General features: G+C 45.3%; 1 protein-coding gene across 7 annotated transcripts in view; it reads right to left on the bottom strand.

Moving 5' to 3' along the window:
• Window positions 1-19721, bottom strand: part of ZC3H18 (zinc finger CCCH-type containing 18) — a 170028-nt gene extending 150307 nt beyond the window's left edge. For all 7 annotated transcript variants that reach the window (XM_030204577.1, XM_030204581.1, XM_030204579.1 and 4 more), the window contains exon 1: window positions 19456-19721. The gene's annotated coding sequence lies outside the window, so the exon portion shown is untranslated. The remainder of the gene's footprint in view (window positions 1-19455) is intronic.
• Between the last annotated feature and the right edge of the window lie 492 nt (window positions 19722-20213).

The following is a 20213-nucleotide window of genomic DNA, read 5'->3' as shown; positions in this document are numbered from 1 at the left end:
GCTCAGGAAGTTTATTCCAGGCGTAGGGTGCAGCGAGACAGAAGGCGCGAAGTCTGGAGTTGGCAGTAGTGGAGAAGGGAACAGATAAGAAGGATTTATCCATGGAGCGGAGTGCACGGGAAGGGGTGTAGGGAAGGACGAGTGTGGAGAGTTACTGGGGAGCAGCAGAGTGAATACATTTATAGGTTAGTAGAAGAAGTTTGAACAGGATGCGAAAACGGATAGGGAGCCAGTGAAGGGTCTTGAGGAGAGGGGTAGTATGAGTAAAGCGACCCTGGCGGAAGATGAGACGGGCAGCAGAGTTTTGAACCGACTGGAGAGGGGAGAGGTGACTAAGTGGGAGGCCAGCAAGAAGCAGATTGCAGTAGTCTAAACGAGAGGTGACAAGGGTGTGGATGAGGGTTTTGGTACAGTGCTCGGAAAGAAAGGGGCGGATTTTACGGATGTTGTAAAGAAAGAAACGACAGGTCTTGGCGGTCTGCTGGATATGAGCAGAGAAGGAGAGAGAAGAGTCAAAGATGACCCCCAAGGTTTCGAGCTGAGGAGACAGGGAGAATGAGAGAGCCATCAACAGAAATAGAAAACGGGGGAAGCGGGGAGGTGGGTTTGGGGGGGAAAATGAGAAGCTCGGTTTTGGTCATATTTAATTTCAGGTGGCGTTGAGACATCCAGGCAACAATATCAGACAAGCACGCTGAAACTTTGGTTTGGATGCAAGGTGAGATATCAGGGGTAGAAAGGTAGATTTGGGAGTCATCAGCATAGAGATGGTAGGAAAAGCCGTGGGATGAGATTAATGAACCAAGGGAAGAAGTGTAGATAGAAAAGAGGAGGGGACCAAAAACAGAACCCTGAGGTACGCCGACAGGCAGAGGGATAGAAGTAGAAGAGGATCCACCAGAGTGAACTCTCTTTTCTTAAAGCACAAACTTCTGTTTCTTGTTCAACGATTATCACTATATAATGAAACTATGTTTTAGGTTAACCTTCCTGCATCCCTAAAAGCAGAGCTTATCAATTCAGCACAAACGAAGGGAAAATACATTTATTTAAAAATATATTTGTACAACTGTTTATTTTTTCTTTGCAATTCCAGTACTGTAAAACATCTGTACTCAAATTAGAACTCTATCTTTCTCCTAAGGCTTTACTCTGCATCAGTCAAATAAAATCAAGCTCATAAAACCTGCAAATCTATGAAAACAGGCTATCTTCTCATTGCATGATCAAACTGAGCAAAAATAGAAATTTCAAGCAAAATCTTTCTCAGAGGTTCTTGCCTGGTTAAACCCCGCTGAACAGGTCACCTGACATAGTCAGTGGCACTTAAGTAGGTAGTGCTGCTGAATATTACCTCTGACCTCCGTGACCCTGCCTGGTTTAGTGCTGGGGCAGTCCAGGAACAGACCATGGCCCGAGCCAGCACTTAACTGGTTAGCAGAGATATTCAGTTTGGTTAAGTAACCTCATAAAGATGCTATTGTGACTGTTGACTCCCCACAGGAGGATTCAACACGTCGTACTTTCATTCTGATCCCTGACTCAGGCACTCGCCGAAACACGGGCTGTGTTGGGTCTTTTACCGAGACTGTGAATAAATTGCTTCCTCCGCAATTTTGGCTTCGCTTTGTTTCATCTGAGGCCCTCTACACTACTACTGTTCCACCTTCATTTGTATTGCCGTTTCCATCTGATCTGCTCGTTTCGTATTCAGACATGGCTAACACTGAATATCCTTAATGATTTATGCGCATTTTAAATCTCTTTAAAAAAATGTGACCCCATGTGAGGTCACGCTGCTGTTTTTGGTGTGATTATATCCAATTTTAAATTCAGAAGCTATGCCTATCAAAATTCTTGTTAAACAAGTGATTTTCAACATTTCTTTGAAGGTAAGGTGTATATATATATTTTTAAACTAGTTTTAAGCTGATTTCACTTTCACTTTGTAAAATGTACAATTCCCTTTTAAAATCACAGGCTTTTTTATAGTGTTTTTAATACGCTTAAAGTGTTCTTCTTTATTGCCTCACAGGCAATGCAGTATCTACTGAAACTTATCAAGGAACTCTGAATTTTGCTGCTTATTCTCAATTAAACAAATATATACTGTCCCTTTAAATCATGATTCACTGGTGTTTTTTGTGACATCTTTAATTAGTTTATACAGTAACCTCCTATATCTCTCCCACCATGGAGATATGCATTTGGTAAGACTTGTACTATTTGATCCTAAAAAGTATGTATATCTTAGCATTTTACAATACGCAAAAGAAGTAGGGGTGGACCAATGGACTTCCAGAACACAATTTGTAATTGTAGAAATATTTATTTAGCAAAGCACCATAGGACCTGACACGGAAGCATGGTTTGGTGAGAAACCGCCTGTTTCAGGAGTCACATGCACTATAGAGCAGTGAAGCCTTGAAAAAGGTGCTATAGATACAGTAGGTCTACTGTCAAAAACAACTCCTCACTATGAAAGATCTAAGATGCTGACAATGTATGAATCAAAAATAAAATAGAATGAGACACCAAAACTCACGGGAAAACACAATAAACGTTTCCATAGTCAATGGAATACAATAGAACCAATTATACCAACATAAACATACTAAATCACACTCTTCCTGTTGCGGACACCATGAAACTCCTGGGAGTCACAATTGACTGAAACCTTACTTTAGATCCCTGATGGCGAACCTATGACACGCGTGCCATTTTCGCTGACACGTGGCGGATTTCAGCATTTCTTGACCACCTCACCTTCTTAACTCCTCTGCTCTGATGCACGCGCGACGGCAACGCAGGCAGGCTAGAGGCAGCATCTGTGCTCATGCGCGTGCCAGCCAGACCTGCATGCTCAGCATCAGCTGGTGATAATCCTGCACGCACTGCACGCTTCACGCAGGCGCAGCAGCTTACTTCTACTGTCTGCAGCCTGCCGCCTTCTCTTCAGCCGCTGCCATAATAATCGCGAGTCGACGAGAGCACGAGGCTGCAGCGGGACGGTCTGGTCTCTGTCTTCTGACTCTTCTCTTGTGCCCTGCCTGCCCCTTGCTTAGCCGCCGCCATAACAGTAAGGTTTGGGATAAATATAAGTAATATAACAGCAGGTTATGCCATGATTTAACAGGGCAGGCATTTCTCAGTCTGGGGGGGAGGGGTACATAGTTCTCTGAAAGAAAGACAATCTACTGAAAACCTTCCAGAGAATTATGTGCAGTGTGAGCTGATTTTCATTTTCGAAGTCTCACCCTGCTGCTGCTGTTCTTCTTTCTTTCCTTTCCAGGTTAGTTAAGGAGTGTGGTAGCTGTGTTAGTCCACTCTTAAGGTTATCAATAGAAATCAAACATGGAAAAGAAAATAAGATGATACCTTTTTTTATTGGACATAACTTAATACATTTCTTGATTAGCTGACGAAGAAGGGCAACCTTTGAAAGCTAATCAAGAAATGTATTAAGTTATGTCCAATAAAAAAGGTATCATCTTATTTTCTTTTCCATTTATTTTGTTTGATTTCTATTGATAACAGGTTAGTTAAAGAATTCCCCCTCCCCCTCACTTATCTTAGTTCACGGCACCCCACACAAGTTAAATAATATCAAGACCAACAAAAGAAACCGACTGACAGATGAACAAAGAAGTCACTAAGCAGGTAAGTTAAATAATTAGTTTTTGGTTTATTAAATACAGTTATATATTACAATTATACATTTTTGTTATTTAAACTATAAATATCGTGAAATTATGGGGTTTTTTCTCGAAGTGACACACCACCCAAGTTATACTCGTTTTTTTGGCGAATTTTGACACACCAAGCTCAAAAGGTTGCCCATCACTGCTTTAGATAGTCATGTGAAAAATGTAGCAAAGAAGATGTTCCATGCAATGTGGAAGCTAAAAAGAGTGAAACCTTTCTTCCCAAGGGAGGTATTCCGTAATTTGGTGCGATCACTTGTACTGAGTCATTTGGACTATTGCAACTCCATCTATGCCGGATGTAAGGCCCAAATTATTAAGAGACTCCAGACAGCCCAAAACACTGCAGCCAAACTCATATTTGGAAAAGCGAAATATGAAAGCACCAGACCCCTTAGAGAAAAATTACACTGGCTCCCACTAACAGACCAAGTTACATTCAAGGTCTGCACCCTGGCTCATAAGATCATCCATGGAGAGGCCCCGATATATATGTCAGACCTTATAGTCCTGCCAGCAAGAAACACAAAAAGTTCTTCATGCACTTTCTTAAACCTCCATTACCCCATCTGTAAGGGACTTAAATACAAATCATTATATGCATCCAGCTTCTCCTACATCTGCGCGCAACGTTGGAATGCACTACCGAATGCCTTAAAAACAAAACACGATCCAACAGCCATCCGGAAGTCACTGAAAACTAACCTATTCAACGAGGCTTATAATAAGAACCCTTCATAAAAGACTCACCATCACATCTGTATTAGAACTAATCAACAGTGAACTCCTTAATTTGGTTACTTTACTACTACAAATCATTTCTATAGCGCTACCAGTCGTACGACTTTAATCAAACTGTTATCATTTATCACTATACCTTATCTTACATTTTGCATATCTGATATGTATTAATTATTTCTTTCTTCTAATTTTCTTGATATCTTTGTACATTAACTGTACTAAAACTCTGTTCATCTCATTCCGTTAATGACGATTGTCATTGCGGCATAATGTAAGCCACATTGAGCCTGCAAAGAGGTGGGAAAATGTGGGATACAAATGCAGCAAATAAATAAATAAATGCAGATATATTTTTTCATGCCACTGAGACCTGTACTATCTGGTCCTTGCAAGATGTTTTATTAATTAATATGCCTGTTTTCCGATGTCTCTTGTGAGATCACAACAATATGATCACTGCAAGCTGTATAGGTTATAAAGCTCTTTTTTGTCATCTACAGAGCAGTGGTTCTCAAACCTGTCCCGGGGGACCACCAGTCAGTGGGTTTTCAGGATATCCACAATGAATATGCATGCCAGAGATTTTCCTGCCTACCACCTCCATTATAGGCAAATTTCTCACATAAACAGCAAAATCCAAAGTTTCTTGATAAGGTTCAGTAGATATTTCATATCTATAAGTGAGGGAATGAGCACTTTAAATACTGCTCTGCTTTTTACTTTTTTCCCTTTGGTTTCATAAGTATTATTAAACTAGTAAAAAAGCCCCGTTTCTGATGCAAATGAAACGGGGGCTAGCAATGTTTTCTTCTGTGTGCATGTGGGAGTGTGTGTGTCCCTGCCCTCTGGCCTCTCTCCCCTCCCCCCTCTGAGTCCTTCACTGTTACAGAGCCAGCGATTTGATTTCGTGCTCTGCTGTTTTCCTTCACTGACTGTGTTACAGAGAGGGCGGGGCAGACACTCATAGGGAAACCGGATATCTCGCCCCCTTCACACTTCCGGCTGGAGGCTTCATAGAACGTTGGTGTTGCTTTTTATATAGAGAGATGGTTATTTAAGAGCAAAAATTTGTAAAATATATATATGTTCTTATGAATGTTATATGACTGTAGACATGATACATGTCCTAGCAGCGATGTTTCCGATGCAGGCATTCTACCGCATCAAAATATTGGGCATCGCTTGTAACAACTAAATGATAGGAGAACACTGATAACACACCAATACCAGAGGTTGCTCTTCTAATAAACCTGTCTATACATATGACCATTGGTTGGTTTGTATTGCTGCTCCTGGTTTTGTACTACTTTTTAATAGTTTCAGTGTTTGTGCAGGAGCAAATCCTTTCACAAAGATCAATTCTGGAAGTAAAACATCAATCCCAAAGAATGTGAAACAAGAACGAAATATACCGCAGAGAAAGTCTAAATGTTAAGACAAGGGTCCTACGCACTAGTTCATCCGAGGCACATTCCAGCTGACGAAAATCTCTGTGGCTGATGTCATTAAGTGGCTTACCTTCCCATCACAGGCATGCCTTCAGAAAGCTTTCACAAAGTTTATATTTCAGGTTAAAAGCCCTGCTAAAAACAAGGGAAAATGCGACCCCTGAAGGGGAACAATTTAAGAATGTCTTTTTCAAAGTCTTTGCATAAAATGTGACCAGGGAAAGGGAATGTTCAACACCAACATAAAAGCCCACAACAAATGGTTTCATTCTTTAGGTCACCGCATCAAACTGTTGGGCAATCCTGTCCATATGAACGTACAAGAAATGTAAAAAAAATGGAAGCGGTGCAAAGAAAAGCTACGAGAATGGTATGGGATTTGCATTACAAGACGTATGAGGAGAGACTTGTTGACCTGAACATGTATGCCCTGGAGGAAAGGAGAAACAGGGGTGATATGATACAGACGTTCAAATATTTGAAAGGTATGAATCCGCAAACAAACCTTTTCCGGAGATGGAAAGGCGGTAGAACGAGAGGACATGAAATGAGATTGAAGGGGGGCAGACTCAAGAAAAATGTCAGGAAGTATTTTTTCACGAAGAGAGTGGTGGATGCTTGGAATGCCCTCCCGCGGGAGGTGGTGGAGAGGAAAACGGTAATGGAATTCAAACATGCGTGGGATAAACATAAAGGAATCCTGCTCAGAAGGAAGGGATCCACAGAAGCTTAGCCGGTGGTGGGAGGCAGGGCAGACTTATACGGTCTGTGCCCTGAAAAAGACAGGTACAAATCAAGGTAAGGTATACACAAAAAATGGCACATGTGAGTTTATCTTGTTGGGCAGACTGGGTGGACCGTGCAGGTCTTTTTCTGCCGTCATCTACTATGTTACTATGATCCTCAGTTACCCGCAAGGGCAAAGCAAGCATATCTCTTCTCAAACTCTCCTGCCCCAGGGGCCTTTCCTGACTTGTTTATGTGGTTTTCAGATTTTTGATGTGATATAGAAGGACACACCGACCTCTCTCTGGTCCTTCCTCAATATGCAAATCTGAAAGCCGATCAATTAGTCTCCTTGAGCTGATAATCATCTTTCTGGTAACATGAATACTTTAAAGCTTTTGTGATAACTTTTATTTTGGAGCAATCTGTCTGTAGTTGAATGGAAGAACCACTGGTGTACAATACTGCATGTGTAACACAGCTGAATACATGTAAAAGTGTGTAATGCATGCACTGTATTTACACTACATGCTGCATGCTTCACATTTGTGTATACCATAGAAAAAGAGAATATGATAGCAGATAAGTATTACTGTCTTTCTGTCCAATTTAAGACCTGGTACAGTGTACTAGGCTCAACTGGCCTCTGGCTCCCCTTCATTTGTTCACTAAGCTTCTGCCAGATTTCCTTGAATACTGTTACTATTTCCTCACATCGATCAACTCAGAGGCTGTTCCATGTGCCCACCACCTTTTCAGCATCCACCAACTCCTCTAGGAGGCTGTTCCATGCATCTATTATCTCCTTTTCTGCATCACTTTGGTGTTTCTGTAGCCAAGCCTCACTTTGGTGTTTCTGTAGCCAAGCCTCTCTCACTTGTGACATCATCTGTAAAGTCCTTTATAAAGCACCTTGGAACTTTTATGCTTTGCCTTTGCAACAGAGGTCTTCAGACGAGATCTTGTCTGCGTGTGCTTGCTGCACTTCTTACCTGCTCTGTTTCTGTTCCAGCTCTGCCTGCCTTCAGCTTCTGTTCCAGTCCTGCTTGCTTCAGCCCTGCCTGCTTTCAAGCTTCTGTTCCAGTCCTGCTTGCTCCAGCGATACCTACCTTCAGTTCCAGTTCTGCTTGTTCCAGTCCTGCATGCCTTCTGCTTCAGTTCCTGTCTTGCTTGTTCCAGTCCTGCCTATTTTCAGCTTCAGTTCCCATCTTGCTTGTTCCAGTCCTGCCTGTTTTCAGCTTCAACTCCAGTCCAGCTCGTTCCAGTCCTGCCTATTTTCAGCTTTAGTCCAGCTTGTTCCAGTCCTGCCTATTTTCAGCTTCAACTCCAGTCCAGCTCGTTCCAGTCCTGCCTGTCTTCCACTCAGCTCCGGTCCTACTTGTACCAGTCCTGTCCATTTCCAGCTTAGATCCTTGTTTGGGTGGTTCGCCTGTTGCTGCTGATCGCCAGTAGTGACCCAAGGGCTCACTGCTCGACTCGGTGACACCTGGATGCCTTTGTGGAGTCTCCCTGTCGAGCACGGTGTTAGGTGAGAGCGGTCCAGGAGACTCTGGAAAGGTTAATCTATTTATGTTGGGTGCTTCCAGTTCCTAGTGCCAAAACAAGAACAGGCTGGCATTCCATATATTTCATGGTTATGAAGAAAGAGGGTTCCTTTCGTCCCATTCTGGATCTGAAGAGTGTGACTCAAGCCCTTAAGGTACCTCCTTTCTCACGGAAACTCTGCGCTTACTTCTCTAGATCTGACGGAAGCTTATCTTCATATTCCGATTTGGCAGGGGCATCAGAGGTTCCTTCGCTTCACAGTTTTGGGGAGGCATGTTTGTGCGTTTCCCTTTGGTCTGGCCACGGCTCCTTGCACCTTTTCAAAGGTAATGGTGGTGGCTGCAACTCTGTGGAAGGAAGGAATCCTGGCTCAACTGTCCTGGCTTATTTGGGTAAAATCCTTCCAGGACAGCGGGGAGGCCATGGCCCAGATGCTGCAGTCCTTGGGCTGTGTGGTCAACCTAACCAAGAGTCGGCTGAGTCATCACAGAGTTTGGAAAATTTGGGAGTCCGGATCGACATCACCGTGGGGCGGGTGTTTCTTCCAGATCCGTAAATTACAGTCACAGATTCATGCATTACTCAGATACCGTTGTCCCTCTTCAGGGGCAGGAGTTCGAACCTGCCCTCTTGGATGGTGGTGACAATGGATGACAGTCTCCAGGGCTGGGGAGCTCATTGTCTGGGGTACATGGCACAGAGCTGCTGATTGTTGGAAGAGGTTCAATGGTTGATCAACCGCCTAGAGATGAGGGCAGTTTGTCTGGCTCTTCTGTTCTTCCAGATTGTGCTCCACGGCAAAGCCATAATATAAGAACATAAACGTTGCCATACTGGGAAAGACATAAGGTCTATTCAAGCCCAGTATCCTGTAGTGGCCAATCCAGGTCACAAGTAGCTGGCAAGATCCCAAAAAGAGTAATGAGAAATTAGGTCTAACCTGCTAATTTAGTTGCTCCATTCCCCATGAGTGGGTATATGCTCTCCTACCAGCAGATGGAGAGACTGAGAACTAACTGAGAGATCATCATATACAGTCCTGTGCAGACTCAAGCTCCCTCCGTATTTTCTATTGACAAAGCCCAAATGGTAATGGAATACAGTAAAAGCAACAGCATCCCCCCCGTAAAACAGGGGAGAAAGGAACAACCCAAAAACTAACTGCATTGTACGGAGTGGCCTAGTGGTTAGGGTGGTGGACTTTGGTCCTGGGGAACTGAGGAACTGAGTTCGATTCCCACTTCAGGCACAGGCAGCTCCTTGTGACTCTGGGCAAGTCACTTAACCCTCCATTGCCCCATGTAAGCTGCATTGAGCCTGCCATGAGTGCGAAAGCGCGGGTTACAAATGTAACAAAAAAAACAAACAAACAAAAAAAAATACGGCAAAGCCTGCCTCAGAGCAGCAAGTTCATACAGAGAACTACTGAATCATCTGCCTGAGAAGTAACTTCAGTGTTCATGCCGTTATCGTTTTTTTTTTTTTTTTTTTGCTTTTGTTGCTGCAGCAAACTACACTGCTCTCTGCAATACTACTTGATCCTCTCAAGCTCAGGCATCCACAGCTGCGGGAGCCAATGACAGAACACAGCGCACATATAACAGGAGGGATTGGGAATGGTCTGGAGTGACTAAAGGACAGAAAATTAGCAGCTAATACCTAATTGCTCCTTCCTTGGAGCCTGCTGCAGACCGTTCCCCACGAGTGGGAAGTACCAACGCAATACTCAACGAGGGTGGGACACAGCCAACTCCCCGGAGAGAACATTTGCACCAAACACTGCCTCCTAGTAGGCTTCAAGGTCCAGCTGGTAGTGTTTCACAAAGTAATACAGTGACGACCAAGTCACCACTCTGCAGATGTCTGCAACCAGAACAAAAAAATGTTCTGCCCATGAAGCCAACTGAGCCTGTGCAGAATGCTCCTGTAACACCGAAGGAACCAGCTTGACAGCAAGCAGGTACATTGAAGCAATGGCTTCCTTAATCCACTGAGCAATGGTAGACTTTGATGCTGCATTGCCCTGTTGAGGTCCTGCAAAGTTTGCAAAAATCTGCCGTCCTGCGCAAAAAAACAACGAAGAGCCCTGCAGACATCCAAACAAGACAGGCATTCTCCAAGTCCCAACAGCAAAACACCAGCAGGGAGATGGTTTGGTTCACATGAAACAGAGAGACGAACTTAGGCAAAAGGATGGAACCGTCCGCAAGACACGCTCCTAAAAAGAGCAGAAAGGGCTCCCAACAGGAGAAACTCTGCAACTCCAAAACTCTCTGTGCCAAAGTTAGTGACTGCAACTTCACTATCCTGTGCTGTGGAAGGTATACCTGACCTATGGTGGTATCGAATCACACCCCTGAATACTCCAGGAACTGTGTGGGCTGCAGTCTGCTCTTGGAGGCATTAACCACCCAACCGAGATGTTATAAGAGCTTGATCACTCAAATTGTGGCCCGCTGTTTGCCAGGGACTTGGCACTGATCACCCAGGTATCCAGATACAGGTGAACCAGAAACTCCTCCTTGCATAGATGAACTACCACCACAATCATGATCTTGGAAAAGGTCCTGGGTGCCGTAGCCAACCTGAACAGCAGAGCTTGGAACTCAAAAATATGCGATGCTTCGGATAGATGGGAATGTGCAGATAAGGCATCAGAGAGACCTAGACCTGTCAGAAATTCCCCTCGACAAATGGCCATGATGACAGACTGCAAGGTTTCCAATTGAAAGGGAGAAATCCAAAGCGCCATGTTGACTCCTTTGAGGGCCAGAACAATCACTTACAAGTGCAACAACCTGTCTAAGATCTGTCTCACACAGACTGCTTTCTCATGCCCTGCATAGTGAGAGAACAAACAGATCGGGCAGCTGATGGCGAAACTCCAAGAGGTAACCGAACTGAAGAATGTCCAGGACTCAGCAGTCGGACGTGATACGGGCCCATCTCCAGAACAGCAGCTGAAACTGTCCCCTTATGGCAAGTTCTGGAGTCTGGGCTCCCACATCCTCATTGTGTAGAGGGAGCAGGGCCAACCGGTCCCTGCGCTTTGTCCCAGCCTCCTCGGCGACTTCCCCGAAAGGGCGGAAATGACTGGGACCCAGGAAAACTACCTTGTTGAAAATGGTGAGGGTCACGGCCCTGGCCCTTGAAGGAGCCCTGGAACCTAGAACGTGATCTGTTCTGTCGCAAACCGACACCTTGGAAAGGCACTTGACTATGGCGCATTTTAGAGGCTAGGTCCGCCAACCACTGACGCAAACACAGACAACGATGCTTAGCAACAGACAAGGTCAAGGTCTTTGCCAAGGACCTGATGAAATCATACAGGGTATCTGCTAAGAAAGTGGTCCCCATCTCCAAATTGGCCAGATTATCAGTTGCCTCTCCTGGAACATCCTGCAGATTCTCCGCCCATTGAAAACAGGTGCAGGCCACAGCCACTGCAGATGGCCACCAGCAGGACCAAGGCAGATAACTCAAATGAACTTTTGAGATGAGCTTCCATGCACCAATCCTGAGGATCCTTGCGTGCGGCGCTGCCCTTCATGAGACTGCCATCTTCATCACTACCATGACCAAGGCATCTACCTTAAGCAACCGAAAAAGCTTGAGCTCCCCTGCAGGGAGCTAATAGAGTCAAGCAATGCCCTCCTTGCCCGCAGAGGAGCATCAGAATGCTGCCACTGCGCCTCCACCAGCTCCTGAAAATCCTCATTAAAGAGAAAGACCCCCAGGGGCTTGCGGTTGCCTTTCAAAAGGGGATCTCCCTTCTGAGAGACCACAGGTTATTCCTCTTCTAGTTCCAAGTGTTGGAGGACCTGAAAGGTCAGCCAGGGCAATTCCTGTCAGTGAAAGTGGTGGACTACAGGGGGATCTTCCCCCTTTGGCAAATCTGAGTCTGCAGACCTCCCAGGGCCCACTTGTCCTCCTCCAGGACCTCCTCCTCCAAAAGCAGAGGAGCAGTGGCCTCTGTTCTAGGACTGCAAATGCTGATACTCACAGATGCCTGGGCTCCAAAGGGACATCCAGGCCCTGGAGTTCCCCTGAATCTGGAACCAATGATCCCAGGTGGCTGTGCTTCAAGCAGTACGCCTGACGTAGAAGCAGCATAAAAATGGGTGTGAAGACAGGCAACCTGCAGACATCCGAGCAAAGGAATCTGCCCCAAGACCAGTTTCCAACACCTCATTCCTCCCAGGGGTTGGTAAAAAATCAGAGGTCCCCAGATTGGCCTAAGTCTCCTCCACTGATCTCTCCACCAATGAGCGGACAACCTCCGATGGAACTGCCCGTCCGAAGCGTCCAGAGACGGAAAACAACACTGAACCTTCGCTTTTCCAGAAGTAGTAGCCATGCCAGCGAGCACGAGAAAACAACACTCCTCTCAACTGAACGGCGCCCCAAATACTGCCCCGAGCGGTATCGTTAAGTGGGAACTCGAGCTGGAAAGGATCAACAAAGCTGTTCTGTTGCTGCTTTTTTTGTTTTGCTGTGTGCTCAGACAGCTAGCGGTTGCTCTATTCTTGCCCTGGGATGCCTGAAGGAGCCCCTCTCTAACAGGAAGGAGAGGGGACCGAGGCACACCACAATCCTACTGGTCAGGGAGGGGGAATGAAGGGTGGGAGAAATCTGCAACCTGGGGCTCAACCGTTGCAACCTAGCCCCACACAGACAGACAGCCAAACACCACCATGCAGAAGCAGTCCTCAGAGCCAAAATTCGCTCAGCCAAAATGTTGTATTAAAGAAATCCTTCTGGGCTTCTTCTTTTTTTTTTTAATTAACTCAATCAAAATCAGTAGGAGCAGCCTCTAACTCTGTTGTCCCCAGAAAGAAAAAGGTAAGTTTTGCCTCTTGAAACTTCTGTAAAATATATATTTCTTCATTTTTGAAAATAGGTAAAAATGGAACCAAGTGCATAGGTACCTACTACCATCTGCTGAGGAGATTGAGAAATACTGTAGGAGCTTGGATCTCTCAAGGGGTCTTTTACTAAGCCATGGCAGCATTTTTAGTTCATGGTAGAAATCAGCTGGCGATAAACGCCAAGACGCCCATAGGAATATACCAGTGTATAATCCTCCTGGATCATCCATGGACTCCTTTTTAAAAATTGGTGTCACACTGGCCACCCTCCTATCTTCAGGTATTACGGACTATAACAACAGGTTACAGATTACTAACAGCAGATCAGCATTTCCATGTTTGAGTTGTTTCAGTACCCTTGGATGCATGCCATCCAGTCCAGGTGATTTACTACTCTTTAATTTGTTGATTTGGCTCAGTATGTCTACCTGTTCTACTCCACTCATTATTTTAGAGACTTCTATCATATCTCCCCTTAGAAATCTCTTCTCTAAGCTGAAGAATTCTAGTCGCTTTAGCCTTTCCTAATAGGGAAGTTGTCCCATCCTCCTTATCATTTTCGTCGCCCTTCTCTGTACCTTTTCTAATTTCACTATATCTTTTTTGAAATATGATGACCAGAACTGTACACAGTATTCAAGGTGCGGTCGCACCACGGAGAGATACAAAGGCATTATAATATTCTCATTTTTGTTTTCCAATCCTTTCCTCATAATTCCTAACATTCTATTTGTTTTCTTAGACGCTGCTGAACAGAGGGTTGCAATGTGTGCACATATGTTCTAAATGTACCATACATACACTCTTGCAACTGTCTAACAAGTCAGTTAACCCTCCACTGCCCCAGGTACAAAGAACTTAGATTGTGAGCACACTTGGGAAATGGAAAATACCGGCATGTAATAAACCACTTTGGTTGTACCGCAGAAATGAAGCGTATTACAATTTTCATATTTGTACATTGTAAATACAGTACACAACACTGTTATATCTGCTAAAACTGCATGCATTCTACACACATTACATTAAATGTGTACTTGATAGACATACCGGGGTGACACACATTACTGGTGTGCAGTTTATGGCAATAGTATATACATTTTGGGTGTTACAAATTACATGGTGGGCAGACTCAAGAAGAATGTCAGGAAGTATTTTTTCACGGAGAGGGTGGTGGATGCTTGGAATGCCCTCCCGCGGGAGGTGGTGGAGATGAAAACGGTAACGGAATTCAAACATGCGTGGGATAAACATAAAGGAATCCTGTGCAGAAGGAAGGGATCCTCAGGAGCTTAGCCTAGAATGGGTGGCAGAGCTGGTGGTTGGGAGGCGAGACTAGTGCTGGGCAGACTTATACGGTCTGTGCCGGGGCTGGTGGTTGGGCGGCGGGGATAGTGCTGGGCAGACTTATACAGTCTGTGCCAGAGCCGGTGGTGGGAGGCAGGGATAGTGCTGGGCAGACTTATACGGTCTGTGCCAGAGCTGGTGGTGGGAGGCGGGGTTGGTGGTTGGGAGGCGGGGATAGGGCTGGCCAGACTTATACGGTCTGTGCCCTGAAGAGAACAGTACAAATAAAAAAGTAGCACATATGAATTTATCTTCTTGGGCAGACTGGATGGACCGTGCAGGTCTTTTTCTGCCGTCATCTACTATGTTACTTATGTACGCCATATGACATACTTGTTACAAATATAGAAACATGACGGCAGATTAAGGCCAAATGACCCATCCAGTCTACCCATCCTCTGTAACCCTTAATTCTTTCTGTTCCTAAGCGATCCCACATGCTTATCCCATGCCTTTTTACATTCTGGAACAGGCCATTCCACACCTCCACCACCCTTTCTATGAAATAATACTTCCTTAGATTACTCCTAAGCGTATTCCCTCTTAACTTTGTCATATGCCCCCTCATTCCAGAGTTTTCCTTCATTTGAAAAAGGCTCAAATATGATGTATTGTTGAGCAAACTAGGTGCAGAGCAATAGGCATGAAATGAAATACAATGTGTGTGTATGTACTGTACAAGCAGTGTGTTACACATTGAGTAAAAGTAGTACACACTTAATATGCCCTGGTTGTTATCTTAAACATATGGGTACTATGTGTACAGTGTATTTGCAATGGGTGTTACACATGACACATTCATCTATTGTATATACAGTGGGTGTTATGTAAAATTACACGTTTGTACCTAATCTATATGTAGTGTAAACACATTAAGCAATGTGAGCGAATCAGATATGTGAATAGTTTATAAATGGGGGGGTGTGAGTGTATGAGATGTGTAGTTTATAGATGGGGGTGTGTGTGACGTGTTCATAGATGGGGGTGGGTATATGTGTGTAGTTTATAGACAAGGTGTGTGATGTGTAGTTTATAGATGGGGTGGGTATATGTGTGTGACGTGTAGTTTATAGATGAGGTGTGTGTGAGTGACGTGTAGTTTATAGATGGGGTGTATGTGACGTGTAGTTTATAGATGGGAGTGTGTGACATGTGTAGTTTACAGTTGGTTGGTTGAGTGACGTGTAGTTTATAGATGAGGTGTGTGGCATGTAGTTTATAAATGGGGTGTATGTGTGACGTGTAGTTCATAAATGTGGGGTGTGACGTGTAGTTTATAGATGAGGTGTGTGGCGTGTAGTTTATAAATGGGGTGTATGTGTGACGTGTAATTTATAGATGTGGGGTGTGACGTGTAGTTTATAGATGGGGTGTATGTATTTGACATGTGTAGTTTATAGATGGAGTGTGTGTGACATATAGTTTATAGATGGAGGTGTGTAACGTGTAGTTCATAGATGGGGCGTGTATGTGGTGTAATTGCTGGTTGTGTATGTGTGATATGTTTACCAACAGATGCTGGTTTTGAGTGTGTGATGTATTATTTACAGATGGTTTTCGTTCTCTGTGTGTGATGTGTTTACTAATAGATGCTAGTTTTAATTGTGTGTGAGTGATGTGCAGTTTATTCACATATGCTGGTTGTATGTGTGTGCTGTTTTAGTTACTGATTTTGGTTTCGCTTATGGCACAAGCAGCCCAAAGGCCATTTTCTGACTGGTTTCGATTTTGTCCAAAAAGTTATTTTAATTTTCAACCAGGTTTTTCGTTTCGGCCACAAATGACCATGTGTTTCCGTTGGAATCCGGAAATTTGTGCTTTGTCCCATTTGTCTCCCTCCTAGTTGAGTGTCTGTGTGTACATGTATACTTAACAAATAAATGGGTTAAGTGCAAAACAGATATGTACAATTAACTAATAGATTATGGGGGTGGGTGGGTGTGAGAAAGACATGTATACTTAATAGATGGTGTGTGTGCGTGCATGAAAGAGACATGCATAATTAACTAGTGTGTGTGTGTGCGCGTTTGGGAGAGAGAAATGCATAATTAACTAATAGACAGAGTGTGTGAGAGACATGTATACTTATTATATCGCATGTGTATGCGAGACATGTATACTTAACAGATCATATGTGTGTGTGTGCGAGAGACACGTATACTTAACTAATAGATCATGCATGTGCAAGACGTAAATAGATTACATGTGTGTTTACTTAACTAACAGATGGGGGTGTGTGTGTGAGAGAGAGAGATATACTTAATAGTGTGGTTGAGAGACGTTTACTTAACAAATACATGGGCTGTGTGAGAGAGACGTATATACGTAACTAATAGATTGTGTGTGTGTGTGAGTGACATGTATACTTAACTAATACAGGGTGCGTGTGAGAGACATGTATGATTAACTAAAATAGATGGGGTATGTGTGAGTGCCTCACAGAGACGTGTTTACTTAACTAATAGATGGTGTGTGTCCGCATGTGTGTGTGTGAGAGAGAGATGTATACTTAACTAATAGATGTGTTGTTTAATAATAGATGCTGGTTGAGTGCGTTTGTGTATATGTGCGCATGTGTCAGACAGACATAAGTAGTTTACTATTAGATGTTGGTTCAGCCAATGTCATGTGAGAGAGACAGACGTGTAGTTTTCTAATAGATGCTGGTTGTCTGCCTATGTGTGTATGTGACGTGTAGTTTACTAATATATGTTGGCTGTCTACCTGTGTGTTTGACATGTATAGCAAACATTTACTATTACCTAACTTTGAGGGTACAGAGGTTTGCATCACTTGCACCACTTCCCCTTTCTCCTCTCCCTCTGAATCTTTTTCTTGCTGTTTTAGAGTGAGTTTGACTGTATTGATATGATTTCTTTCCTGTCCCAACATTGTAGTTCTTTTCCTACCTCATATTTAGTATCTGCAAGTTAGCTTGGGTGGTATAGTAAATTTTAATAAGCTATAATGGATGCTGGTTATTTGCCTATGTGCGTGTCTGTGTGTGTGAGACATATGTAGTTTACTAATGGATGCTGGTTGTGTGTGTGTGTGTGTGATGTGTAGCTTATTAATAGCTTGTGTGTGTGTGACCTATAATTTACTAATAGATGTTGGCTGTGTGTATGTGTGTGTGTGTGTGTGTGTGTGTGTGTGTGTGAAATATGTGTAGTTTACCCACAGATGTTGGTTGTACGTACGTGTGAGACCAAGTGACACTCAACGAAATTACATGGAAATAATTTTAAAACAAGTAGGAGGAAATAATTTTTTCAAAGAATAGTTAAGCTCTGGAATTTGCTGCCAGAGGATATGGTTACTGTGGTTAGCACATCTGGGTTTAAAAAAAGGTTTGGACAAGTTCCTGGGGGCATTGAGATGGAAATGGGCGAAACCACTGCTTGCCCTGGGATTGGTAGCATGCAATGTTGCTACTAATGGGGATTCTGCCAGGTACTTGAGACCTGGATTGATTGGCCACTGTTGGAAGCAGGATACTGGGCTAGATTGTACAAACAGATGCTGGTTGTACGTGTGTGAAAGACATGTGTAACTTACTAATAGATGTTACTTTTGTGTGCGTGTGTGTGATATGTAGTTTACTAATAGATTCTGGTTGTCAATGTGTGTGACATAGATGCTGGTTGCCTGCCTGTGTGTGACATGTATAGTTTACCAACATATGCTGGTTGTTTGTGTGAGAGACAGACATAAGTAGTTTACTAGTATCTGCACCCTTCTCCTCCACCGCTAACTGCAGACTCCGTTCCTTTTATCTTGCTGCACCATAGTAACATAGTAGATGATGGCAGAAAAAGACCTGCACGGTCCATCCAGTCTGCCCAACAAGACAACTCATGTGTGCTACTTTTTGTGTATACCCTACTTTGATTTGTACCTGTGTTCTTCAGGGCACAGACCGTATAAGTCTGCCCAGCACTATCCCCACCTCCCACCACCGGCTCTGGCACAGACCGTATAAGTCTGCCCAGCACTATCCCCGCCTCCCAACCTCCAGTCCCGCCTCCCACCACTGGCTCTGGCACAGACCGTATAAGTCTGCCCCGCACTATCCCCACCTCCCACCACCGGCTCTGGCACAGACCGTATAAGTCTGCCCAGCACTATCCCCGCCTCCCAACCTCCAGTCCCGCCTCCCACCACCGGCTCTGGCACAGACCGTATAAGTCTGCCCAGCACTATCCCCGCCTCCCAACCTCCAGTCCCGCCTCCCACCACCGGCTCTGGCACAGACCGTATAAGTCTGCCCAGCACTATCCCCGCCTCCCAACCTCCAGTCCCGCCTCCCACCACCGGCTCTGGCACAGACCGTATAAGTCTGCCCAGCACTATCCCCGCCTCCCAACCTCCAGTCCCGCCTCCCACCACCGGCTCTGGCACAGACCGTATAAGTCTGCCCAGCACTATCCCCGCCTCCCAACCTCCAGTCCCGCCTCCCACCACTGGCTCTGGCACAGACTGTAAAAGTCTGCCCCGCACTATCCCCACCTCCCACCACCGGCTCTGCTATCCAATCTCGGTTAAGCTCCTGAGCATCCATTCCTTCTGAACAGGATTCCTTTATGTTTATCCCACGCATGTTTGAATTCCGTTACCGTTTTCCTCTCCACCACCTCCCGCAGGAGGGCATTCCAAGCATCCACTACTCTCTCCGTGAAGAAATACTTCCTGACATATGCCTGAAATAGACTTCCTGAGCCGGTCCGTCAAGCTCCATCTCTGGCCATCTTCAAATCTAAGCTAAAAACCCCCCTTTTTGATGCTACTTTTAACTCCTAACCCTTGTTCAGAACCCTTATTTTACCATCCCTTATCTCTTGTCTGTCGTTCCTGATTAGATTGTAAGCTCTGTGGAGCAGGGACTGTCTCTTCATGTTCAAGTGTACAGCGCTGCGTACATCTAATAGCGCTTTAGAAATGCTAAGTAGCAGTAGCAGATGCTGGGTGTGTGTGATGTTAACTGGTTGTCTGCCTCTGTGTGTGTGAGAATTTTACCCACAGACGCTCTTTGCCCGTGTTTTGTCCTCCTCGGGGCCTGGCTCGGCGGTGCCTTACCTGCCTCCCGCTCTCTTTCGCTGTCTCCCACGCTCCCGGCGCAGGCCTGGGAGGCCGGGCCGGGCCGGCGGGGTGGGTGCGGGGCCACCGCGGGGCTCTCGGGCGGGCTCCGGGGTCGGGCGGGCGGCCGCGGGCTCTGGGATTGGCGCAGGCCGCACCGGGGAAGGCAGCGGAAGGACGGGATCCCGCTACTCACACAGCACGGCCATTACGTGACGTCATCTGCGCGCGACGACGTACCTCAGCAGCGCCGCCGGGCAACGCGCGCTTCCCCTCCCCCCCTCCACCCCAGGTCGAGTCTTAAAGAGATAGAGCCTGAGTGACTTCCTCCCTCCTTAGCCCCCAAGGGGTCAGGCCGCACGCGCGACTGAGGAGGCCTTGTTCCGGCCAGGGCGCATGCGTAGAAACTGGACAAGGGGAAATTTAGTTCCGTGCGCGCGCTGGGGGGGGGGGGGGCGAGGAAGGTTCAGCCTTTTCTGCTTCCCGTCACGTGGGGCAGAGCTAGGAGGTTTAGTGGAAGTGAGCCTATCTAGTCCATTGGAAGCAAGGAAGCCGATTAGGACAATCTGAGTTTCCCCCTTCCCAGCGCAGCCGTCATCCCTGTTTACTCAAAACAAAGCAAGCAAACCTAGGAGCTGCTGCATCCACTTTGTCGGTCCATCTGTAACAAGTCTAAAGTCACTTCACTGGCTTCCAATCAGATACCGCATACAGTTCAAGCTTCTCCTTCTTACCTACAAATGCACTCAGTCTGCGCC

Source organism: Microcaecilia unicolor, chromosome 5, assembly GCF_901765095.1.
Source record: "Microcaecilia unicolor chromosome 5, aMicUni1.1, whole genome shotgun sequence".
NCBI lineage: Eukaryota > Metazoa > Chordata > Amphibia > Gymnophiona > Siphonopidae > Microcaecilia > Microcaecilia unicolor.
The sequence above is the reverse complement of the archived record's forward strand: the minus strand, read 5'-3'. Positions and strand labels throughout refer to the sequence as shown.